The sequence below is a fragment of the Malurus melanocephalus genome, unplaced genomic scaffold, assembly GCF_030028575.1.
Source record: "Malurus melanocephalus ecotype Western Australia unplaced genomic scaffold, MMel_1.1 scaffold_496, whole genome shotgun sequence".
In the NCBI taxonomy this organism is placed as follows: domain Eukaryota; kingdom Metazoa; phylum Chordata; class Aves; order Passeriformes; family Maluridae; genus Malurus; species Malurus melanocephalus.
The window spans coordinates 474292-501087 of NW_026623728.1; the positions used below are offsets into that span (position 1 = coordinate 474292).

The 26796-nt window shown below is 45.7% G+C and overlaps 1 protein-coding gene across 1 annotated transcript in view; it reads right to left on the bottom strand.

Annotated features, from left to right (window-relative positions):
* The window catches only part of TANC2 (tetratricopeptide repeat, ankyrin repeat and coiled-coil containing 2), a 199256-nt gene extending 175228 nt beyond the window's left edge, over window positions 1-24028 (bottom strand). The window contains exons 1-5 of the mRNA XM_057381179.1: window positions 23966-24028; window positions 20415-20537; window positions 11984-12156; window positions 11774-11905; window positions 8407-10410 (exon numbers count right to left, since the gene is read on the bottom strand). The gene's annotated coding sequence lies outside the window, so the exon portion shown is untranslated. The remainder of the gene's footprint in view (window positions 1-8406; window positions 10411-11773; window positions 11906-11983; window positions 12157-20414; window positions 20538-23965) is intronic.
* Window positions 24029-26796: the final 2768 nt, after the last annotated feature.

Genomic DNA, 26796 nt, shown 5'->3' on the forward strand with positions numbered 1-26796 from the left:
CTCAACAGGTCAAGTTCAGGTTGTTGATCCAGCAAGAAATGAACTCTGCACCATAAATACTTGTCATTCACACAGCAAATGCTCAAATGTTCAACACAGAGCAAGGCAGAGGGTCCAAAATGCTGCAGTTGGGAGAGCAGGGATGAGAGGTCACTGATTCAACAGCAATTCTTAAAATCTGACCAATCTTGTCAAGGAACAACACTCAAAGCCATTTGCTTTGGACGGATGTCAAAGGAAATTATCTTGTCAAAGGAAATAACCATTGCGCTCTGAAGAGAATTCATCCTCCGAAGTTGAAAGGAAAAGAAGCAGTGTTTATACATCAAAAAGACAAGGAATAAGGATTTTGCTTTTGAAAAAAATCTGAAAGCAGGTTTTCTTAATATCGCAAAACGTGGGATTACAGGTGTTAGCAGAGTCTCAGTTGATCTCATGGTTAACCCCTTCTAGAAAAGGCAAACCCTGATAAAACATAAGGAAGAACATAATCTTTCTCTCTTTCTAATGAGAAAAACCATGCACAAATTTGGGAGGGTCACAGGTTCATTTTTTTGGTTTTCATGTACCAAAGGGTTGTTTTTATTTTCTGGCTTCCTCCTTACTGTTTTTCTTTTGCTGTCTAATAAAAAAGATATGTAACTATGAATTTTAACAAGCATCCTGAAATTAAATAAAATGCAAGATTACAAACTAATAAATACAAAGTATAAAAAACTAGGCCTGGCATTGAGGTGTTCTTCTGGAAATAGATATAAACCTGAACCTGCAGAACTTAGAGTGCATAATGCTGTGTGTGATACACCTTTGGGCCTTACACATTTGCATTTATGGTTATTAATAAGTGAGAATTTGCAAGCAGGAGGTCAGGTAYCCTTGTCTGTAATGCATTAAAAAATTTATCTTGTAAAAAATTCCCTGCACGTAACAGGTATGCTCATGGATTTTTCCAACATCAACATATTTATCACTGGTATTTCTAAAGGTATAACTGAAAGTGTATGCAACCTGAAATTAAAAATAACCCAGGATCGTGGGAAAACCARTGGAAAAGACAGAAAGATGAGAACAAGGCAGGAATTGCTACAAGGCAATCAATACCGATAAGGAGTTCATTTTATAAAATTATATTAGTCATCCAGTTACCCTGAACATGTAACCAGTAATTCACACTGTAATTACAAGTCTACACTGCAGGCCAGTGTGCTCCAAAATCCTACAGCCACAGCAGAGATCCAAACAGGGTACAATTCTGCCACTACACCCCAATGAAACTGGAGTAAATCTGGAGTCCACAATCCTTCATGATGCCCTTAGGACGAGGGCACAATTTACAATTTACTACAATAAAGAAACACAACTCTAAGTAGTTTGTTTATTTTCTTAGAAGCCCCMGAGTCATAAAAGCCACAGACCTCAAACTGCCTGAGAGTCCTTGCCTAAGCATGACTGCTCTTTTTCCACCAACACTTCGTYTGCAGAGCCAAAAAATGAGATTTTGATGATGTCAAGCAGCGATATATTGTATTTTCTTCATTCAACCACAGGTCTATCATGCATTTCCTAGGTAAACATTCCTCCACACCAACTGCCATAATCTAAGGTGTCTCTCACCACGCAGAAAAAAGCCTCATGTGACTGTAGCCAGCAAATCCTCTTCAATACACTCTAACCAAAAGGCACTTATTACACTAGTAATAAGTTTTTTTCCTTTTTTTTTCTTTTTTAAATTCACTCCTTAGGAACGGATGCTTCCAGGTGCAGGTTCAGGATTTAAGCGCTGAGGATGAAGTCAGAAAAACAGCCAACACCCAACCTTTAGCATTTTGCAGGAATCATTCCTCGCTCCACCCTRAGCAGTGCTGCTAGCAGGGTCTCCTGGCCATGTTGTTGTTTCTCCGTGGCACATTCGCCTTATTTCTTCTTCCCCTCCCAAATCCAACATGAATTTGCCATCCTCTCCTACACCGTAGCTATGTTGCACTCCCCATCAGCGCTAATTAACCGCCATAATTTATTTAAATTCTCCAGCTATTTCATTTTCCTCGCACTATTTTCACCTATATAACAGCCTAAAACCCACACGAGTCCACCATCCTCCAAACCAGCTCCAGAACATCCCAACACAAACGGCGATGACAATCTTGCCTTTTTTTTTTYCCTTCCAAAAAACACCCATCCATCCGAGCGCCGTCTGCCTCATCATCTCGCACGGCTTTTTTGCATTTTAGCCCCCAACAACCAACCCACGCCTGTAACGGAGAGACACCGTGTGTCATCCGTGTGTGATTTCTGTGAGCTGCAGGGAAGGGTCGCCCACAAGGGAAAAGGAGAAGAAGGAGACGCTTCCCGGGGCAGCTCCGCAGGCCAGAACAGCCCTCAGAGCCCACACCGCCCGAAAAGGCACGGATGGAGGGGTTTAACCCCGAAAAAAAAGGCGGTGTGTGTTGGCCCTCACGTGTGCGGTACCTGCGGYACCTCCCGGTAAACACGCGGCGAGAGAAAAAAAAATAAAAAAAAAAAAAAAAACGGCCTCTCCTCCAGCCTCCGGCGGGCCCGAGGGGATGGATCGGCATTCCGCAGGGCGGAACGGACGCCGATCACCCACCCACCCCTGCACGCCGCTTTCTTTCTGAACAGAATAACCCGTTCTTTTTCAAACGAAACGGTCGATTTGCTCACTGGAGAGATAGAATTTTGGCGAACTCGCCGTTCGCGCCCGACCCCGCCTTTCCCCGCCGCTGCATCCCGAGTTGAATTAGCGAGGCACCGACAGCGGCGGCTCCGCCGTGCCCGGGAATGGCGGGGAGGAACCCCCCTACCCTACCCCAGCCCAGCCCGGCTGTCGCGGTCCCCTCGGCGCCGTCCCCCGCCCGCGGCAGGGGCGTGGCGGAGGTCGCGATCCCCCCCTTCCCTTCCCTTCCCCTCCCCGACACCGACACATCGCCGGGCGTTGCCCCCTCCCGGTGTGTCCCCGCCGTGTCCCACCCGCCATCCGTGGCCGCGGGGGATCGCTGGCAGCACGGCGCCGCCCGGCGCTGTGCCGGTCCTTACCTGGCGCGGGGGGCTCCCGGCGGCCCCTCAGAGAGCGCGGCTGCGCCTTCCCCTCACCGCATCGCCGGGAGCCGCCGCCGCCGCGGCAAGCGCGCACCCGCGGAGGAGGAGACGGGGGGCGGCCGGGCTCGCCCCTCGCCGGCGGCTCCTTCACCGCCCTCCCGCTGCAGCGCCCCCTCCGCCCGTCTGTCCGTCTGTCTGTCCGTCCGTCCGTGCCCGCCGCGGCCTCCCCCGGGGGAGCGGCCGTTCCTCGCTGCCCCTTTTCCTCCTCCCTGCCCCGCTCCCTCCGCTCGGGCGCTCCGAGCTCGCCGCCGCCTCGCGGGAGGGCGGGGAAGGGAAGGGAAGCGGCGCGCGGGCGCGCGCGCGCGCGCTCCCGGGGCTCCCCAACCCGCGAGCGCACGGAGGAGGCGTGGCCAAGCKGATATTCATGAAGGGGGCGTGGCCATGCAAAAACAGGCTCCTCCTGAGCGCAACCTGCGCTGGGGGCGGGTGCTGCCGGGGCCGCGCTGCGAGCTTTGCCTTCCTTCCCTTTCCTTTTCCTCCCGTTCCCGTCCCCATCCGGCCGTGCTGGGCGCGGGATGCGCCTCGCTGACAGCCGGCAGCCTGCATCGGCCGCGGCGGGGAGCGGGGCGGGCTCCGTGGGGTGGGGTCGGTGCAGTAGGGTCGGTGGAGTAGGGTCGGTGTTGCGGGGCGGGATGGGATGGGATCCGCCGGGGACGGGGGACGCGGTGGCGGCAGCCCGGCCATGTGCGCTCGCAGCCCCATCGTACCCTGGTTTGCTTCACCAGCCCGCGGCCCCGCTCAGGTGAGATCCCACCTGCASAGCTGCCTCCAGCCCTGGGATCCCAGCACAGAAGGACATGGAACTGTTGGAAAGAGTCCAGAGGAGGCACCAAGGTGATCAGAGGGATGGAGCAGCTCTGTTGGGAGGAAAGGCTGAGAGAATTGGGATTATTCAGCCTGSAGAARAGACCGGGGTGACCTAATTGCCCCTTCTACTAATTGCATCCTAATTGCTCCCTCCTGAAGGGAGCCTAGGAGAAAGAWGGARAGAGACAATTTACAAGGGCCTGGAGTGACAGGACAAGGGCAAATGGTTTCAAAYTGGATGGTCTTCRAAGTCCTGTCCACCCAAACCATTGTATGACTCTTTGAGCTGCAGGGAGGGTTGCCCACAAGGGAAAGAGCAGGAGATGCTTCCCAGGGCAGCTCTGCAGGCCAGAACAGCCCTCAAGGCTGCCAAAATGATGTTTGGGTGCTGAGACATCGTGARGTGATGGAACACGATGGCCTCAGTGCCTGTGTGCTCCTCCAGGTACCTGTGCACGTGTGGGCACGGGTGTGCTGTGACTTCCACGGGTTCTTTTTAACAAATGARACTTCTAGGAATAATACCTGGAAACCAAAATGTTTTACTCATTCTCACATACAAGAGATCAGCCATAATTGAAGACCAGAGGCACAAGGAACATGTAAGAAATGCCGTATTACCTGTTAAAGCTAATAAAAGCATTTATTTAAATTACCTGAATAGTGTAAGGTATGCACTGGAACCAGCAATCCAATCAACAGCTTCGCAATGCTTAACTGTCCACGTGAATGAAATGTAACTGACAGAAATTTGGGGTTCTCATCAAGCTAAAAATCAGCATTTTTGCACAGCAAAAACATATGGTCAGAATATTGAGTTTTCACTGGGTATCTCCCTTTAAAAATAATATTAATGTCTTAGTCAACAAGATAAATCTTTTCAGTTCAGTACGAAATGTTCCCTTTAATTAAATTAAAATATCTCCACTCCCTTGGGATGGATGCCTTGTTAAACCTCCTTGGTGCAGATTGCTTGCCTCCATCTCACCCTGGAATGGTTAAGAGCTTTACATCACATCTGCCCACAGTGCCAAATTAACCACCAAATAAATGAAGCAACAGGGTAATCTTCAGCTGTGAGTCAAGAAGATGACTCGTACRAGAAATAAACTGCAACAGAAAGAATCCTACCTAAGAAGTGTTGATAAAACCAGGAGGGAGCTCTGGTTTGGGTTTTCTGCATGTTTGTAGCAGAAGTGATGAACGAGATGCCAAGTTTCTGGAATGAGGTGGGATCAGTGAATGCAGACCTGTCACCCACATCATCTGTCAGTGCAGTCACTGGGKTTTGCCTTCACAGGAGAGCAAAGAGTGCAACAAGCACTTCAAAAACAAATTACAGCAGGGGAATCTTCCACCTTTAAATCCATACCCTCCTGCCTCCCTCATTACTTCCTGCACAAGTGCTTTCCAGAATTGCTCATCTTCTGTTGCCCTTTAGTCTTTTTTAACCACATGTACTGAGGGGTACACAAAGCCAGAATAATTCCCATTTTCCCTTCAGCAACTTATTAGCATAGCAAATCACTGACTCTGCACAGTTGCAGTTCCAAGGAGGAATAATAGTTCCACCTACAAGAAAATATTCTCAGAACTGATGTCAACTGCTTATATCTGCATCCATATCATTCCTAAAGAAAACAGATTTCAAGGCACAGGTTTGTGAAAGAGAAAGGAGGATCTGATCCTTCCAGTACAGAGCTGAGAATCCAAGAATCACTGAGGATGGAAAAGATGTCCAAAACTGAGTCCAGCCTCTCGTGTCACACTAGAGCACTGAGAGCCAGGTCCAGTCRTTCCTTGGACACTTCCAGGGGTGRGGAMTCCAAATCTCCCTGGGCAGCCCCTTCCAAGGCCTGACCAMCCTTTCCATGAAGAAATTCTTCACCCTGAAGGATGTCAAAGGGAATGAGATAACAGCAAAAGAACAGCTCCCACATGGCAAGAGAGGAGTCAGTGTCTGTTTAATTATTTGTGTCCAGTTTAAACTTTGTGTTAATCCTGGGTGAGAATTCAGTGGAATTGTGCCCATTCCCTTCCACATTCAAGGTGTGAGGGGCAGTTGCACAATTGCCACATCAACTTTGGACCAGAGATCCAGTCCAAGCTCAATTTTGGTCACATCCACACCTTGTTACATCTCACTGTTATAACCTCTCCTTCAAACAGCTCTTTGTTGAATCTGGGAGCCAAAAACATCCCATAAAACCTCAATCAATTCTTAGTGTTTGTACTGGAAGCTGCCATGAAGTCTGCACAACAGCAAGGACAAAATTTGGCTGGAATAAACAAGATATTTTCTCTTAAATAGCCATAATCCCTCCAGGAAGCTATAAAAACACTCTGTTTCTTAAATCATCTGTACCACCAGATCTTCTCTGAGATGAGCTCTGTTAAGTGTGACCATTTAGAAAATAAATACTGTGTACGATATTTGTTATCTAAAAAATATTTGCCTGTGGAGAAAATATTCCAGTGTAATCCTGTGAAAGTGARATACTAATTTTCTTCACACTTCAGCAGTCTGAAGGAACACAGGGTCTGCCATCCCCTCAATAACTAATGAAAGGCAGAGCTATTTGTGTAGCCTGAGAACTTTACAAATAGGTCTGATTCTTTTTTTTTTTTCAGAAGGAAAGGGCAATTTCAGTTTTGCTGGCTATTTCATTTTAATTTTTGCAATTTTTGGCAAGAGCACCCTGAGCTGGGGATAACTCACTGTAGTTTGTCTAAGATTTCAATAAATATGTTCTTTATGACCTTCTCCCACCACCAACATTGCATTTTAATGCCAGCATTACTCTTTATGTGAGCAGTGGCTGACACTGGGGCTCTCTAACAGCTTCAGAAGATAAAAAAAAGAGCAATAGGATGAGTAAGAATACCTTTATTTTCCTGTGCACACCTGTTTTGGGGGAAGATGACCAGGCAACATGAAAGGAAATGCATTCTGGGAATCTCAGAATTAATACCAGATTTTGGYTTTTTTCAATAATAAAGTTTTTGAATCCACAAAGGACAGTGAGAGGAACTGGTGGCACTGTGGCTGTGTGGCCTGAGCCTCTCCAGAGCCTTTCTGGGGGCTTTTTTCCTGCAAGAGGCTGATGTGATAGACCAAACCTCTGTTCACAAACAGTGACTGCCTGGCACTCCAGAAGGAGTTAAAACCAAAATAACTGAGACCACCACTGGAGCCTTTCAGCTCATGCCTAGAGCTTTGCCATGGCATTTTTTAATCATCAATATCTGTTGTGTAATAGCAGTTACTTTGCAGTTAATTATTTTTAAGGTAAATCATATTTGAACAGAATCAAAAATAAGCAGGAGCTAAAATATCTGCAGTGCTGGGGCTGTGCCAAACACCCACAGATTCTGTACCCTGTACTCAAACCTTGTCAAGTAGCTCAGCACATCTTTATTCCAATCATTTACTTTCATTTTATRCCTAACAGAGAATTGTCCTGATTACTCAAGCAAAGCACAACAAGAGGAGCACAGGAAATGTTTGGTCAGTTTGGGGCCCTTGGTGCTGCTGGCAGAGCTCGAGCCTCCACAGCCCCTTCCAGTGGAAGATTTTGGTGAATGTGCAACAATCACACAGCTCTTGTGTGTGATTTTTCCACTAAATCTTTTCAGTGAGTGATCAGATCACTCTAAGCAGAGAGGCAGCAAGAGCTGCTGGAGTTTAGATTTGAGCCTGAACTGAGTTTTGGCTTTTTCCAAAGTCTTGAGACAGTGGGTGGGAGACCTGGAGGGTGCAGAGCTCTGTAAGGCAGGGTTAACACACACACACACACACACCACAGGTTTGTGCAAATAAAGTGTGTGCACAAAGCGTTATCAAGAGCTTGCCTCAATTTTAAAGCCCATTTAATGCTTCCAGGACACCTCCCAGAGGTGCAGAAATGTTCCTGCCCAAGGGCATTGTGGCCTCTCAGATTTAGCAGGAGGCTTTCAAGTRGATTCTGAATACTGAGAGTCACAGTAAAGGGCATGAGGAAACAAAGTTACAGCATGAGACATGGTAAAAATGAGTAAAAAGACAGAAAGATGAAAACAATCAAATGGAACAATCCTTCTTCCATCAAGGAATCTCCTTGTATGCAAAATGGAAAGAATATATCTGTTCTTTGCCACTTGCAGAATAAAGGCATTTGACTTGACCAGGTGATGTGTGAAGAGAGAATAATCATATTTTTCATCTGGAGCTCAAACAGACCAGAAACACCCTGAGAGGTTTGTCCCAGTCAGAGTCAGGAGAAAGGCAGTAAAGAAACCAACCCAGCCTGGTTTTCCTATGGATTCATTTCCCCCAATTCCCAAGTTACAGAGCCCAGGGCCCATGCTAACACAGAAAAGAACCGACCCACAAAAYTGAGCATTTAGATATATTTTCTGTAAAGCAAAAAGCTACACTTCAAAATTTTAATGTCACCTTCYAAAAGTGTTACTAATGCAGGCCTTCCAATTACCATCTCTTACCTTCGACTTCCCTGGAAATGGCTTGTGGGGGCCTTACACGCAGCAGTTTAAGGGGAGTGATTTCTGAACAACATCCAGGAGAGCCATTAAGTTCCTTCTTGGCTGCCTTCAAAACCTTCTGCAAGTTTCAGCTCTGAGACTTGTGTTTCTGAACATAAAAAGAGCCAGTTAAAGAGAAAAACACTTCTCGGAGCTGCTTTGTACAATCTACCAGGAAGGGCACAGCACAACAGCAGCAAAGGACTGAGGACACWGAAATTGTTAATTCTCTTCATCTATTTAAATATTATTTCTGTAGTTGAACATTATGACACACAGGAAGCATTAAGGAAAAAAAAAAAACCCAAAAAAAACAGCAACAGGAAAACCATTTCCAAACTGCAATATTTGAGAATGATTTCATATAAAGCAAAAAAACAAGTGCAGCAAAACATGTAACTTGAAATAAGAGAAAGCTTGAGATGCTTTAAGATGTAGCATTTGAGGAATATAGAACAGGTTTTACCAAGAATTATTAGCACTTATCTACACATTCCCCAACCATCTATCTTTACTTTTTTAAGGGCCAATAAAGAACTGTGTATCGTTAGTCCTAAAAATAAGAGCTAAAGTTTTAAAAAACACTTGTACCAAGCACAGAAAGAATGATTGTGTTCACACTACCCTTTCCCAGCCATGTTAGACTGAGAGCACAGAAAAATTTTTTCCTCACCTCCATATAGGAAGGAGAAAAAATACACCAGGAAAAGAGTTGGATGGTAATTATCACAGACCACTTTAGCCCAATTCAGTGCTTTTGCACCCCACAACTCTTTCCTCCAGGGGTTTTGCATCCCAGCTAAGCTGTCCCACCCTGCAGTGCACATTTTCTTCAAGAGGTCACCCTGGATATGCCCATGGTCCTGCTTGGCCTGAARAGCTCAAGGTGGAATCCTGGCTCCCTTCAAATAAATGGCAAAACACCCTTGTTTTGAAAGTCTTTCCCACTTTAAATCCCAGTCACCTGCAGAATGATCCATTTGCTCAATCCATTTGTTGTTGGTTTCTGCCAGCYTTACCTTCCCTGTGCCCTCAGTGGTGGATTTGCTCCAGGGAATGATTCAATTAGCTGTCAGAGAATCTCCTGTGGACTATGCAGTGATACTTGAATGGCCATCCTGTAGACTTAATAATGGCTTAACAAAACAAAAGATCATTTCTTTCCTTCCAGCTAAGTTTCAAAAACGAGGGTCATGTCCCCAAAGTTCCCAAACACACATTTTCCAGTGGCTATAAAAGCCCAGAGGTGACTTTCCTGTGACACAGATTACATGCACCAAGGTGAGGCACCAGGTAAAGGCAACCCCACATGAGCTGCTCCGCTACACCAACCATGCCCAAACTGCCCTGCATCCACTCTGCCCCTTTAATATTCCCTTTTAATACAGGAAAAACMCCCAAGCTGACCAGTGCTGATAGTGCAACCCCAAATCTCTGTATTTACACAGCAGAGCGTTACCGGTGTTGACAGAGCCCTTCTCCAGTGGCTGCCATCAAACCAGTCATTTATTCAGCCAACCCTATTCAAACACAGATTGTTTATTCAGTTGCTGCTGACATTTCCTGCAGTTTGTTTTATCCACCACAGGGACCCCAAGAGGGGAGAGGGGGCATATTCACCCCTGGTGGGAGATGCCATTGACTGTCCCAGCTCCCCCAGCCATCCCCACCRGGTTATAAAATAAGATGTAATTTTAGCAACATTCCTTTTGGTTTTTTTCTCTGTTTAGACAACAAATTTTAAACTTTCTGAGGTAGCTTAGAGAGCTCACTTGCYGTTAACACCTGGAGTGCTGCATGCAGCCCCAGGATCCCAGACAGGAAGGAGTTGAACCTSTTGGAGGAAATCCAGAGATGATCAGAGGGATGGAGCAACTCTGCTCTGCTCTGTGGAAAGGCTGGAAAAATTGGGATTGTTCAGCCTGGAGAAGAGACAGGGGTGACCCAACTGTGACCTCCCAGTACCTGAAAGGAAAAAATATGGAAAGAGACTATTTACAAGGGCGTGGAGTGGCAGGACAAGGGGGAAAGGTTTCAAAGTCCCAAAGGGCAGCGTGAGATGTGCTATTGGGAAGAAATTGTTCCCTGTGAGGGGGTGAGCCCTGGCACAGGCTGCCCAGAACAGCTTTGGCTGCCCCTGGATCCCTGGAAGTGCCCAAGGATAGGTTGGATGTGGCTTGGAGCACCCTGGGGTGGTGGAAGGTGTCCCTGCCCATGGCAGGGGGTGGCACTGGATCATCTTTAAGGTCCATTCCAACCCAAACCACTCTGAYTCTGATACCATGAGCCATACACTGACCTCACCAGCAGCAACACAATTTAAAATCTTGGATTCTGGATCTGTCAGGACACTTGCTGAGGGCAGGAGCTGCCAATCTAMGAGCTATTTGCTTTTCAGCCAACGCTTTTATTCACACGCAGTAAAGGTTCTCCCCTTTTTCCTTGCTCCCCACTGGTTACCCAGATCTATTTTGCTCAGTGTTTGTCACAGATCTGTTCAGAACTGTAAAAAAGTCTGAGGTTTTTACACCAACCATGGAGCCACGGCTGCCACAGCTCCACTGAAAATATCCCAGATCACGCTGAGGCTTTGACAGCTCAGTGCAAACACACAACTGCAGGCATGCAGGTTAGAGGAATAATGAGCAGAGAACAGCTGGAGACACGAGGCCAGTGCAGCRTTCCCTGTGATTTACACACTGAGTTATTCCTGTGCAGCCAGRCCGTGGAATTCCTACAGCAGTAACATCAGTGGGGTTGGTGCACGCTTGGCCCTATGTCAGTAACAACCCAACAGGTGATGGAAAAGAAAATGAAGCATGTGGCAARGACAGCTCAGGCCTAAATGATGAATGAAATTAAGCAGGAGCCACAATTCCCTCATTTACAAAGCTTAAATCCTCAGCTTTGCAATTCTAACATCATTTTCATGTAATGCTTAATATTATTTCTTGCAGTCTCTTGGTTTGCTGTTCCAAGAAACAGGAAGACCAAATCCTCCATCCCCAATAGGGGAATTTGAATGCGTTATAAAATTTTGATAAAAGTATTATTATTATTGGAAAAATACTAATTAATTTCAAATTTTTAAAAAGTAATATTTCAATTAATTTCATTTGATTTCAGCTGTACTTGGAAAAAGATTGCTTCCAGAGATGTTCCTARCCTTTTGCAGAGTGAGCTTTCTGTCCTGACATACACACACACTTCCCYACTATTTTCCCAATTTTTCCAGTTGAAAGACAGTAGAAATATGTGGGAAAACGCTGTCAAGCTTTGGAACACTTTTCAAATGAAAATAACTTTCAGTTTTGTAAGCAACACTTACCAGGTGTTAAGCATTTGATGGGTTCATTTTTAAAATGACTGCATAACCCTGAGGCTGTTTTTAGGCTATTTGGGTATGAAATGTCAGGTTCCTGCTCCAAAGAAACTCCAGCGCTCTTGAAGACCAACATTTCTAGAAATGRAAAAGAGGAGATTGTTTATGGAGGGGATATTAACACCTTCCAGGGTSAGCTGGGTGCAGAACACCAACCTCTGCAACACGGACATGGCTTGCATTGCACCAGGAGAGGTTCAGGCTGGACATCAGCAGGGATTTCTTCACTCAAAGGGGCTGCTCAGTGAGGTCCCATCCCACCTGGACTCCATGAACTTGGAGATTTTTTTCCATCCTCAATGACTCTTGGATTTTCTTAAAGTTCTGTGCTAAAAGACAGAATAATTTAAGAATAGCTGACATTTTTTCCTTTAATCAAACCAAGCGCAGGTCTATGTGATTACATGATGAATTATGCAGTAATAATACGACCCTGGCATAAAAATGGAAATTCAGTGGGCAGTCTGTAAACTCACCATTTTCCTGAAAAACARCCTGTAAATATCTGCAGGGCAAGCAGCATCCTTGCAAAACAATGATTCATACAGTTTTGTTTTTTTTCTTTTCTCACCATCCTGAGCACAACAAGGAGCTAACATGGGTAGTAGTTGCTAGCATGTTTGTCTTACACCGACTGCTTCATGTCTGAGAAGAAAAGGAATCCTTTAGCACATGACAGATAAATATTTGTCCTGGTTCTTTTTTTTTTTATTATTCTCCCTTGGATGAAGCACTCTCTTTTCCAGTCACTTATTCCCTGTGTGTCCTGGCTTTTGAGGTTTTTTTTTCTCTTGCTCAGAATTCATTAAATCAATGCTTTGCCATAAAGAGATTCTCACAGAATGTGGAATGTGTTCAGATGATCACAGGGCAGAGCATCAGCACATCCAGAGAACATGGAATGTAAATAGAATTCTGAGCAGGATGGATTCTCCCAGCATAACCCAGAATGGGGAACACACTGACCTACAGGTGGATCCTTTTAATCTAATGGCATAATATAAAAAATAAATTAAGRACAGGTTTTCCACAGCAATCACCACCTGGCATAGCTGTGGCACTCCTGAACAAATATTTCAAAATCARCTCAGGGGATTCTGATTTACCAGATGTTTGGCATATTTTTTGAAATCTGGTTCTGACTCTTCAGAGGGAATGCAGGCAGAGGAATTACAAAGAACCCAGCACTGCAGATGTGCTCAYACAAACACAAGGCCTTGTCCCACTGGAGGCACTGCACAAACAGAGTGAAAGTTCTACAGCAAATAAAGGCACAAGCAGATTGTTACCAAAATCCCTCCAAGTACTGGGGAGATGGAACAGAAGGAATGRGAATCAGAGCAGGAACTATGAGAAACTTCCAAAGAGCATTTCCACACCYGCATTTTGGGAGGTTTGTCCTGGAACATAACGTTTGATCAGCTGCAGACCTGGGAAGCACAGGATGCAGCTCTTTCCACCCAGACAGATGGTCTGCCTTTAATTACTCTTCAGCAGCACGTATTGAATACAACATTTTTAATTTTTTTTTTTTTTTGAAATAAATGGACTGTTGTCTTTGCCTTCCTGTGAATGTTCTCACAGTGAACACTCATTTGAGAGAAACAGTGAAGGGGGAAGTCCCCACAAAACAGGGATCTTTCTGTAGTACTCCACAGCAATTATTTCACATCAAAAAGACCAAAGTTGACAGAACGAACATAYGATCAAAATCCTGGGCAATATTAAAAAGAACTGTCTGCATTTCCTAGTTAGGGGTGCACAGGAGTGGGTTGCTTGGTAACAGCTCCTGCCACGATCTGCTCGGAAATCAGCCATAAAAGCAACTCCCATGCCATTGCAGCGTTGCTACAGCAACATGCACAAGTGATGGATCCCAAGTTAGAGACACACCTTAAGCAAAAATATGTTTCCTGTCATTTGAAACACTTGCCGACCCATAAATACGTGGCGTCTGCCATTCCCAGCAGCTCCCAGCTCCTGGGGGCTTTGTCAGCGTTCGCATCGGTTGAGATTTTCTATGTGTAGAAAGCAATTAGCAAGGCGGAAAAAAAAAMCCCAAAGCATCGTGTCTGCAGTGCTGGATTGCTGCACTCCATCACAGCCYGAGGTGCAGGCACAGCAGCCACGTCACCACAGCCCCACAGGGTATTTGGGATCAGGGGAGGGGTGTTTTTATCCCTGTAGGTGGGAGCTGTGCTGAGGCTGCAGCAGGGACCATGTGCCAGTGGGGCTGTGCCTTGGAAAACCCTTCAGRGGCTCAGCAGAGATGCTGAAGAGCCACCTGTGCCAACATGGGTGGGATTTTCTGCCTGCAAGGGACATCTGCAGTGGATCAGGGGGCTCTCAGCCCACAGGTAGAGCCTTCATGGGCTCGAGGTAAAGCCTGACCTAACGGGCCAAGCTGGGAGGACTGACTTTGCAGGGGGGCAAATCAGCCCTTTAGATAATTGACTGTGAACTTGCTCTCCAAGAGCCCTGAGCAATGCAGGACAAAGAGTTTAGATGGAGACAGCTGTGCATGAGACACCCACTTCTGATCCCAGAATGTGCCCTGCTGCCCTCTCAGTGCCCCAGTACAGCTGTAACTGTTATACAGAATCCTGGAATTTGGGTTGGAAAGATCTTAAAGCACACCTCATTCCACACCCTATCATGGCAGGGACACCTTCCACTGTCCCAGGGTGCTCCAAGCCCTGTCCAACCTGCCCTTGGGCACTTCCAGAGATCCAGGAGCAGCCACAGCTTCTCTGGGCACCTTGTGCTAGAGCCTCCCACTCTCACAGGGGACAATTCCTTCCCAATATCCCATCTAGCCCAGCTCTCTGGCAGAGGAAAGCCATTCCCTCTTGTCCTGTCAATGCAGGCAATCCCTCTTCAGCTTTCTCAGAGCCCCTGAAAGCACTGGAGGGGGCTCTAAGGTCTCTCAAAGCCACCTCTGCTCCAGGCTGGATCCTCCCAGCTCTCAGTCTCTCTCTATAACAGAGGTGTTCCAAYCCTCTGATCATAAAAAGTTGCCATGTCCTAAAAAACAGTCTGATGGGGGGAAACTGTTGTAACTATACGGAAGAATAAGTTTATGGACTCCTAGAAGTCTTCACCCTGAAGTGAGAGTTTGGTCCCTTTGCAGCATGTCAGCCTTAACCCAAGTGCATTTTTTTGGCTCCAGCAGGTGCTATCCACAGCCTCCCCTCCACACAGAGATCCTGCCACTAAAGCAGACACTTACCTTGACAGGGAACTTCACTTTTCAAAGTCAATCAGTGCCAGTTTRTAACAATGTCAAGTGCGTGTTCATCTCACTGGTGGTGCCAGATCCTCAGGCAAGCACCAAGTGCAAATGATGAGCACAGACACAGAGCTCCTCTGTCTGTGCTGCGACAYACCAGTGACTGACAGCCAACTATGAAGGCAGTTAACAAAAGCTGAATTCTTTTTTCTCTGCAAATGTCTAAAATGGCCCCACAAACCAAAATTATAAAATAATTACACTCCGCCTTGAGCTGAACACAAAAAGGTTATTCACTACAAAGCCCTAGCAACCATCTTAGCGTTCAAGAAAAAGAAAGCAGACTGCCAAAGCAGTAATGAAATGACACACAACTGCTAATTTCATGTCTGTTTTTCAGAGGTCTGTAATAATAACCAGTAATTCCTTACAAAGCATCCATTCTTGTTCYCTAATTCCCACCTAAGGATATGAAAAGACTTAACCATTCCCTGGCTGTATCTTTTAGGAAGATAACGTCCACTTCATGCCYTAAGTATAGATACATTTAGATTTTTTTAAGGGAAAAAACCCAGATTTATAATGTTCTATAAAGTGGTGAAGTGAGTCCAAAGGGCTAAGCAGGACAGCAATGACTCCTGGACAGGCAGATTTATTTATACCAGGGCCCAGCATGTCACAGTTCAGTGGCCTCAGCACAATGCTCCAGAGTAGAAGGTCACCTTGCAGAGCCTTAAAAGATCCAAGCAAAAAAGAATGAGACCTGCACCAMAGCTGTACAGGTTTATGCTATGATTAGCTGAAAATATACAATTTCATCATCACCACTGGCATGTCTTCTAAGAGGCCAGGTATTTGTTACCAAGTAAACAGAGATCTGAAAATAACAGCAAAGGCAGGCAGGATTAGGAAGAACTCCTCTAATTGTGCCTCAACACRATGTTACTGCACAATCACAAAGAATTCATTTCCAGAAGCAGAAATCTTTGTGCAGCTCCTGTGATCAGTCACTTGGGAGAAGGAACTGCCTGGAAACATCGATCCTGCTGTCTGAGTGGGGATTGACATTAATAGGTCTGCTGGTTTCACCCAGCTGCTCTGATGTACATAGGAGCAAATCAGGCTACAAAGACACTTGTGGTGTCACAAAAACACAAACATTTTCACCTAAGGTCCTCACTCAACACAAACAGATGCAGGCACACGAATGTGGTGAGATTAAACAGGAGGAATTTCAGTGAGCACCACCAACAGATGGCTGCCACTCCTCGAGAATTTATCCAACACTCACTCTACTCCTCAGCATCCAGCACAGGGTCTGCTCTGGTTTGAGCTGGAGAAACCCCCAGGATATTTGGGCAAGGTGGGGGTTGCACAGGCTCAGTCACTCTTTGAATTCCTGGTGCTCCAGGACTGAGMTCTATCTTCTCTCTCCACAGGACAAGTTGTGCCCTTCATCAGCAGGATGCAGTGATCCAACACCGCTTCAGGATCAGGTCATGCTGCGTCATCAGGCCACCTCCATCACCTTTAAGGATGGATTTGGTCCCCAATTCCCATTCCCACCTAATGTTCCCTAAGAATTCCAAAAGGTAACCTACAGCAACCACTCTCTATTCTCCATGCTGGCTAATAAGCAATTCGATGAGCATTTTATTTTTATTTACATCTGAAAGAGCAGAATGTAAAATATTCTGGGCAGGCTATGCATAAATACATGAAATTTCTTCTTCTTCACTAATGAACTATTGTGTGTAATAAAATTAAWCCCATTTCACCCATGATAGATCTGATCTAATTTCTGAAGCTGGGAMAATTTATACACGTAATTTGTGGAAGGGGGGAGCCAAAATTCAAGAGATTCACTTTAAACCAATCCAGCAGCTGTTTTATTTATATAGCACCCTTCAGAAGAATTATCTGTAGGCACTTTACAATGCAAAAATAACTCCACTTGGCAAACATCCAGGAGGGTGGCTGCTGCTGCTGCTGCTGACCATGAATTCAGACACTGCTTGTATGGCAAACAGATTCCTTAAGGCTGATTTTTCTATCCAAATTTGCTTTATATCCTGAAGTTACAACTCCAGGTGTTTGTTGAGAGCTCAGAGTTTGTCTGGTCTGTGGGCTGACCACTCACCTTCCTCACCCAGCTTTTGGGACAATAATATTCCCTCCCATGCTCCAGGCGGGGCTCTCATTGATTTCTGCATTTGAGGAGGAGATGGGAGGAGACAGAAATCTGGCTGAGCCCATTTTGGTGTTCTGCATGCTGGTGTTACACAGGGCTGTGTGTCCTGTAACAGAGGAGCTGCACAACAGAAGCTCTCACGAAGCTTTACAGAAAATACTCCAAAGTAGAGCCGAGCTCCCGGAAACACAGCAGAGCCTCAGGAAATGCTGCACTGACTTGTGCCAGCAAGCCCTGCATGTTTTCATTATTTATAGAGAGCTGGAGCTCAGCACTGCAATGTGCACTAGGTACAATGCACTGTGCAAACAAGAGGCAGCTCCAAGATTGTACGGTCTGACGGCACCAAAGGARCTCAAAAATCAACATAAAACATAAATGGATGCAGAGCAGAATGTTGAGTTGGGAAGTGCCTGGGAATAGGGTCAGTCTTAAAATGTATTTTTTAGAAAAAACGAGTCTTTGTGAACTCTGGATTAGAACAAAGGGAAAAGAACAAAGGCAGTAACAGTGAGAAAGGAGGGAGGGAGAGAAGGATGAACTGTGTAGGACTCAGGATGCCAAAGGAGCTTTGGATAAACATCAGAAGAGAGCACTCAACAGCACCTTGATGAACTGCATCATGGAATGGAATGACCAAGAACCTGAACCTGCTGAATGAAGCAGCACGAGATACTTTAAACAAAGGGAAGTGAACCCTGGCATGATAGATGTTTTGCTGTTAATTTTAATTTAGAGAGACCCAACAGCAAATCTGGAGTTCAAAGCTGTGCTAYCAAATGGAGTTTCAAAATAAAAACAGTAGCATTGGCATTTAAATTTATGCACTGTCATACAGGATGAGTTTCAAATGTTTTTTTTTTTTTTTCTATATGGCTTTGTCTCCTCAGCACAACTTTCTGAAGGAACTGCAGGGATTAGGTTGAAATTCAAGTTGAAATTCAGCCTCAGCTGTCATCATTTTTATTTCAAGAACACCTACCAAGTATTACAATGAGATGGAGAGAAATATCCTCAACAGGTACAATGCAACAAGTACATTTATTCTGTGTAGAGATTGATGCTAAGGGTTTTTTTCCCAAGTATTTGACCCCATTCTGGATAAAACCTTGTGTGCACCACAGACAGATTTCATTAACAAAGACCTCCCATGCAAAAGCATTTAATTCAGTCCCTTCACTGACCTGGAGGTGCCCCTGCCCCAGAGTGGGATCCACAATTGATGACTGCACCCAAAATCCTCTCCACAGAAAGAGATATCCTACAATCRTTAAAGACCTTGACTACAGCACTATCTTTGCTGCCTGAAGACATTAACCTTCRCTTATCTCCACTCTGCATAAAATCCTTTATTAAATGCTGATGTCCCAGTGGGTTCTGTGCTGAGTGCACAGAGCTCCTGGCCCTGGCTAACTAAACCCACACAGCAATAACTGTGTTCAGAAGGTCAAAGACACGGGATTGAGGTTTGGTGTATGCTGTGTGTACAGCACCTGTGTTTATACAATAAGGTGTGTATTTAAAGGTGAAAAGCAGGATCTGTTGAGCAGTTAACTCTSCAGTTCCCAACATATTTAACATCTAATTTGGGACAGGAAAAAATGGCTAGAACCCCTTATTTTCCTCAAGAAAATCTGCCAATCCCTCCTTCCTTCCTCCCTCTGTAGGAATTAGTCCCAATATTTTTGAGAGAAGATGCTCACCAAGCTGCAACAGGAATGTGCCACACCAGGGGAAGGGGGAACACGCTCTGTGCTCTCACCTCTGAGCCACCAGGTTGCCAAAACATGCATCACTCTGTCAGACAGAATTGCAAAATAATTCAAGCAATTCAGAATTGCCCTTTCYCTTCCCAAGCGAGGTGGCCAGAACAGGAGAGGAGGTGACACAGCACAGAACAGCTGGCACAGAAAAAAACCTGYCCATGCTGAGAGCTCCTGTTCCTGAAGGGACAGACTGTGCCTTGTGTAAGCTGAGGGTTTTTCCTCCACTCTACAGTTTTCCCTTCTTTTTTGCATATTGGTTTTGGGATTTTTTTTTATTGGGTTAAGGTATGTTGTTCAATAGAGCTTTTTCCATTCTTTTCTGGGAAGAACACCCTATTTTGGGGAATTTTCATCCAATGACCACTAAAGAAGGGAAAACACAGGAATAWAAATCAAGAGGCTCAATCACCTCAGCAGCACTGGCTTTTTTTTTATGAATACTTTTTTTTTAATAAATTGACTCTTGTGGGGATTCCCCCCCCACACAAAAAAAGCACATACTTTTGCATATTTACACATATGCATTGTGTACCTGTAAGAGTTAAGCCAGCAACAGACTCTCTGCTTGCAAAAACATTGCATAAAAGGTGTTTAGGGGGATTGAAAACACCTTGGGAATCACTTTCAGAGGCCTGTAAGCAAGACACAGAAAATAAACTCCTCAACATCCACAGGGTTTTAAACATTTCTGGTTGTTTCTCCTCATAACCTTCCAGAAAACACATCAGGTGTGGAGRGGAAGAAATCCAGAAAAATATATTGCATTGGAGTTAGAAGGATGCAACACATCTTTCTGCTCTTAATGAAGTTAATGCAGGATTCATAATTGAGAAAAATTAGAAAATGATTGATTCAACCCATGTCAGACACAACCACTGAACATCCTGTTTATTGTTTTTAAAGTATATTTTCTCTGCTCGCTGACTGATGCTCCATTAAAATTCTTGAGGCCATACCAAAAGGAAATTCTGCCAAAAGCTGCCCATTAACAAGCAATTAATATACAAGCTTTAAAGTACAAGGTTGCTCATACCATCCCACAGAAAATATTCYTTGCCTGCTATTTCTCACTGGAGACATTTTCTGACAGAACATTCTAACTCTGCCAGGGATTTCAAAAAGAAACACTGCAATTCTTGAGAAGAATAAAGTCTATACTTGCTCGCTCTCAAAATACTTGATGAAACTTTAATCTTAAAGGCTGTTTTCTCACCTAGTTAACAAGTGATGCAGTAACAGAAGTGACACTGCTTGCCAGCTATGGGACCAGGGGAACAAGGCCATTCCAATATCCATCCTGAATATGTCATTTGCAATGTGAGGATTTGGGGGGRAGAGCAGGGGGATTGTCACTTTAGGTTTGCACCAGCAGCATTTGCAACGTGCTCTCACTATACCCACCTGGCAATAAAGTCCTGACYAACACAGCAACGTTTCTTTGGATTGATGATTCTCAACACAGAGATGGTAACAGCCTCTACAGAAGTTCTGCTTCACATCTGACCCCTACGAGGGCAAGGGAGGCTGTAAGAAACAGAAATGGTTTTGCATTTCAGTTCCCAGTCATAATGACTACTTTCAAAGACTGACCACAGCTATTTATTCTTTAACCAGGATAGGCTGAAGGTCTGAAATGGAATCCTCATCTGCTCAGGGCTTACACCAACATGATATCTGTGCTCAAACTGCTCTGTCCTTACCCAGCAGCTGTGAACCTGCACAATCAATCCAAGAAATAAKGCTGAAGCAGAAAACCCCATCAAAAGGGCACAAGTGCACCTCCCCACTCCTCAGAGGACAAAGGATTGTTGTGGTTTCCAAAGTAAAATATAGCTTAGAACAAACAACACCAAATTGTGAGTTTTGCCTGGTGAAAAATAGTTTGAGGCCAGCAGCAATTACTGGCCCACATCTCAGAGTCCAGCAGGGCTGGAGCTGCTCCAGATGAATCACTCAGACCTGCCAAGTGTCACTCGTGGATATTGAAGTTTTTCAGCTTCAATCAGCAAAACCCAAAAGGTCTCATCACCTCATTCCTACAATACCAGAGTTCTTATCAAACTTATCCCAATGATCTTTATCACATTAAGGGACATAGAGCTGACAAATAAAGGATTTTTATGACAACTTGAGGTTTTGGGGTGAGCTGCCACATGCACACCTTGCCTACTGCAAGATTTTCTCACTCCTCTGCCATTCTTGCTCCTGGCAGCAACCAGTTACAGGTTTTCTGAGCCACAAGTTGCATTAAGACCACATCAATACTCAGCAGTGCCTGACAAACCCACCCTTTGTTCACGTGCAGAATCCCTTCCTCAACCTATTTATAGTTCTATCCTCCATGGGACCACTTCCATCTTTTAATTACACAGCACTTTGCTAGTTTATTCATCAAAATGAACAAAAACTCTTGGGATGAAAATCAGTGGATCAAACAGTGATTAATTTTAATTGCCCTGAGACATACATGAATTAAATGTATTTATTCTCATTCTAACCACTATGYCTTGTCTTACAATTAATTGTTTTAAAAGCAGCTTACTCTCACTCCTTCTTTTCTGAATTTTAAGTGTAGAGTTATTAAAGTATCAAGATGGTTTTAGCCAGCAAGATCTGATTGTAAAATCATCCTACAATGAAGTGCTACTATTCATTTTCGTATTCATCTCCAGCTTTTCTGAACTCATTTATGTTTGCACACCAGTTTCAGGCAGAGAATACAGAGAGAATACAGCACTAGAACATGATAAACAAGCTGTGATCCTCTAAGTCTATATCAATACCCAGATGGCAAAAAAAAAACCCTAAACCAGATATTCATATGATGATTCAACTCCTAAAAGTTTCCCCCTAGACAGTGGGGAGACCTGCAAAAACACAAGTATCATGATATTCTGGTTTTCCCAAAAACTACTGGTTTCTGCTTCATTCAAGTTCCTGGTGTGGCCACACCGTAATTTTGAACAAAATTACAGACTTCAGAAACAAACTGAATTCARACACGATTCTTCAGCGAGCCAGGCGAGGTTTGCTGGTGTAAAAGAAGATTTTCTATCCCTGTGACAACACTTTACAATCAAAATTTGCACTTGTGTGTGCAACACTGCTGGCTCTTGCTTTAGGCCACCCTTGCAAACGAGGTCATGAATCTCACACCCAATAGCCTGATGTGACGTTTTAAATCCATGTCACTCCAAAGGGCCTGACAAGGCTAAGACCTCCCCATTTTCATAGCTCTTAGCTGGATTTTGTGGTGTTTATTCCTRAAATAAAACTGTGCAAAGCTGGAACCTGGGCTTTGAAAACCCTTTGCACTGCTCGCTCGGGGGCACGCTGGAGATATTTTACCACACAAGAATTTTAAAAGCATCTTRGGGAAGGAAGGTCAAGTTTTCTCTCAGGGCATATTGCTGATTACATGCACCACAGGATAGCAATTTTCTGATGGTATCTCTGATATCTGGAGTCTCTTGAGTGTGTTGCACACTTGAGATTCTCTTTATGATGGTGAACTTGTGATGAATCACACACACAGACGTGAAGTGGGTAAAGTAAAACGTAGAAAGATACAATGCATAACACAGACTGACATGCTCATATAAAGAAAAAGTAACTTTAAACCATGAGGGTAACACCAGTTGGTTTTCTTCTGGCAGTTCTTTGCCTTTGTCATTTGCCCARCAAAATGAATGAGATGGGCAGCAGTGAAAATTCACTGCTGAAATAAAAAAGAAGAGGTGAATGCAAGGGCGAAAAAAAAAAAAGGGAAAAAAATGGACTTAAAGATTTAGTTTTCAAAAAAAGGCAGACAGTTAAATGGCAGTTCTACATCCATGATGATATCAAGTCTATAGTAGCATGAATTGTTAATAAAATCAACTTAATTTCAGTGGGAAAAGAGAGCAGGGCCCTTGTTTGGCACCATAATGAGCAGTAAGTACAGCTGATGTGCACGGACTGAGCAGATGTTGTTCACAGATCCCTCCTGTTTGTGCACTGTAGATTACAGAGCAGATTTACAGCAGTATTTGGGGAGTTAAGCACATTACTGTGTGTCACATGGGATGGGCAGGAATGCCAGGCAAGGACACACCTCTTATTTAGGTTACATTACCACAGGCCTTGGAGATTGGCCTGAGCTTGTGTCTTTAACTCCTCCWGAGCAGTGAGGGCTTGGCTTTTTTACACTCCATGAACCCACACAGCCCAGGCACCACAACCAAAGTGATGACAGCAGCACAGAAAGGAAACAGCCACTGCTACACTGACATGAGGACATTTCTTCTGGCACCTCATACTGGGCAATATTCCTTCTGTGCCTAATTAATAATTTTCAATATTAATAATTGAAATAATTTTCGTCCTTTTTTCCTGCTGCAATAAGAGACTGCATGARCATTTWAAAAARAAAKCATTAARATSAGCYTCATGGGYTGACCTRAAGCAGCAAGAAAATTCCAAATTAMAATTYTCTCTCAAMCAATGAACATAAGAAAATGTCTCTTTTTCTCTTCTCATTTAAATCAGAAGTCTCTCCATTAGCAAACAGGAAAACAAAAAGCATTTCTTTACATTTCACAAATAAATGGCTCACATTGCAGTGTCTTACGGGTGACGCTGCCCGCCAGCCACGCATGAAATCTTTCTAAAAACCCACAAAACTCGCACACGCTGCAACAAACCATTAAACTTCGACAGCAGCCAAATTTTTTCCGCAATAAGATTGGGAGAACCCAGCGAAGGAGGCTCGCTAAGAAACGCGGCTTTCAGCCCTCCGCTGCCGGCAGCTCCGTGACCTCCGGAGCGGCCTCTCCCCGACCCCTCCGAGGCACAGGGCGGGCTCAGGAGCTCTCCTTGCCGGGCTGGCACATTCCCAGCACAGTACGGTATGAAATGCTTGTTCCATCCCGCYCGTACGAACCCTCCCCGGGCTCCGGTACCGCCCCTCTCACCGTCCGCCGGCGGGATCCGCTCCTTGCCGGCCCCGCGTTCTTTCGCACCGCCCCGGAAAAGAGAGGACAGAGGGCGGGCCGTGGTTTAAACAAACCGAACCGGGTGTTGAACGCAGCCTGAGCCCCGGGGAGGAATTATTATGAGGAGCAAAACTCGGAAAAGCTGTGGTTTAAACAAACCGAACCGCGTGTTGAACGCAACCTGAGTGAGCCCCGGTGAGGAATTACTATGAGGAGCAAAACGCGGAAAAGAGGGGACGGGGAGAAGGGTCAAAGCTGTGGTTTAAACAAACCGAACCGAGTGTTGAAGGCAGCCTGAGCTCCGGTGAGGAATTATTATGAACAAAACGTGGAAAAGAGGGGACGGGGAGGGCGGGCCAGAGCTGTGGTTTAAAGAAACCGAACCGCGTGTTAAACGCAGCCTGAGCCCCGGGGAGGAATTATTATGAGGAGCAAAACTCGGAAAAGAGGGGCCACAGCCGTGGTTTAAACAAACAGACCCGCGTCTTTAACGCAGCCTGAGCCCCGGTGAGGATTTATGAGGAGCAAAACGCGGAAAAGAGGGGACAGAGCCGTGGTTTAAAGAAACCGAACCGGGTGTCGAAGGCAGCCTGAGCTCCGGGGAGGAATTATGAGCAAAACCTGGAAAAGAGGGGACGGGGAGGGAGGGCCAGAGCTGTGGTTTAAATAAACTGAACTGCGTCTTGAACGTAGCCTGAGCCCCGGTGAGGAATTATAAGGAGCAAAACGCGAAAAAGAGGGGACAGAGGTGTGGTTTAAAGAAACCGAACCGCGTCTTGAACGCAGCCTAAGCCCCGGTGAGGAATTATTATGAACAAAACGTGGAAAAGAGGGGACGGGGAGGGAGGGCCAAAGCTGTGGTTTAAACAAATTGAACCGCGTCTTGAACGCAGCCTGAGCCGCGGGGAGAAATTATTATGACGAGCAAAACTCGGAACAGCTGTGGTTTAAACAAACCGAACCGCTCCGGKGAGGAATTATTATGAGGAGCAAAACTCGGAAAAGAGGGGCCAGAGCTGTGGTTTAAATAAACCGAACCGGGTGTTGAACGCAGCCTAAGCCCCGGTGAGGATTTATTATGAACAAAATGTGGAAAAGAGGGATGGGGAGGGCGGGCCGGGGTGGGCCAGAGCTGTGGTTTAAATAAACCGAACGCAGCCTGAGCCCCGGGGAGGAATTATGAGGAGCAAAACGCGGAAAAGAGGGGACAGAGCTGTAGTTTAAACAAACCGAGCCGCGTGTTGAACGCAGGCTGAGCCCCGGGGAGGAATTATTATGAGGAGCAAAAACTCGGAAAAGCTGTGGTCTAAACAAACCGAACCGCTCCGGTGAGGAATTATTATGAGGAGCAAAACTCGGAAAAGAGGGGCCAGAGCTGTGGTTTAAATAAACCGAACGCAGCCTGAGCCCCGAGGAGGAATGATGAGGAGCAAAACGCGGAAAAGAGGGGACAGAGCTGTGGTTTAAACAAATCGAACCGCGTCTTGAACGCAGCCTGAGCCCCGCGCCCAGGCAGGGAGTTATGAGGAGCAAAACCCGGGAAAGACGAGACTCCCCCATTTTCATCATCCTAAGGTTTGAAATGAGGGCGAGGCCCAGTCGGCACCCCTTTTTAAGAGATTGAATTGAGGTAAAATCCCGCTTTTCCCACCATTTGAGAGATTTAAAGTGAGGAAAACTCCTCATTTTCCACTATTTTAGGGGATGAAAGGGGAGAAGCCCTTTATTTGACATTATATCAGATTAAGCAGAGATAAACACTTTCCCCGTTCCCTCATTTTCAAGGGAAGGCAGCTGGCTCTTTTTCGGCATTTTAAGGGTTTCAAAGTGCATTTCAGGCCGCTCCCACCCSTGCCCCGGTACCGATGGTCTCTCACCTGTCCCTCAGCGCGGGTCCCTCATGCGGCAGCGCGCAGCGCTCCCTGCTGGCAGCGGTGTTGGCCACGCCCCCACACAATGACGTCACGTTTTAACGCCCATCACMGCCTACATCCACATGACGTCACATGGCTCCGCCCACTTACCTCATATGGCTCCGCCCACACCGCGAGCATCAAAAGCACATCGCCACACCCTGACGTCACATAACCCCGCCCACCATCGCCTCAGCTCCACCCAGTTACGTCACATGGCTCCACCCACACCGCGGGTATCAACCGCATATTGACACGCCCCTGACGTCACATAACCCCGCCCACCATTCCACTTTGCCCCGCCCAGTTACGTCACATAGCTCCGCCCACATCGCGAGTATCAATCGCATATTGACACGCCCCTGACGCAATATAACCCCGCCCACCATATCACTTCGCCCTGCCCACTTATGTCACATAGCTCCGCCCACATCACGAGTGTCAATCGCACATCACCACGCCCCTGACGTCACATAGCTCCACCCACATTACGTCACATTGTTCCGCCCACCATTACGTCATTGCATCGGCCACCTCCACACCGCACGTCACTCCCTTAGCCCCGCCCGTTTCCACGCCCCTTTTATATGGCCCCGCCCACAGCCACACCCTTTCCTCGCCGGTCACCGCGCCCGTTTTTAAAACCTTTTAAAAAAACACCTTTGCAGTCTCTTTAAGAATTCTTACGTAAGTTTAAAGCTTTTTTTTTCCCACTTCCTACAATTTTTCCAGGTTTATTTCGAAAACGACGAAAGGAAGAGGATTTTATTCCATATCCAGCCTCTATTCCATAGCAAATCGCAAGAAAAGAACGTTTAAAGTGCCTTTATTCCCTCGGAACGGTCCGGACCGCGCTGGGAATTCCAGTTTGTGGGAAATAGAGCTTTAAGTATTGAC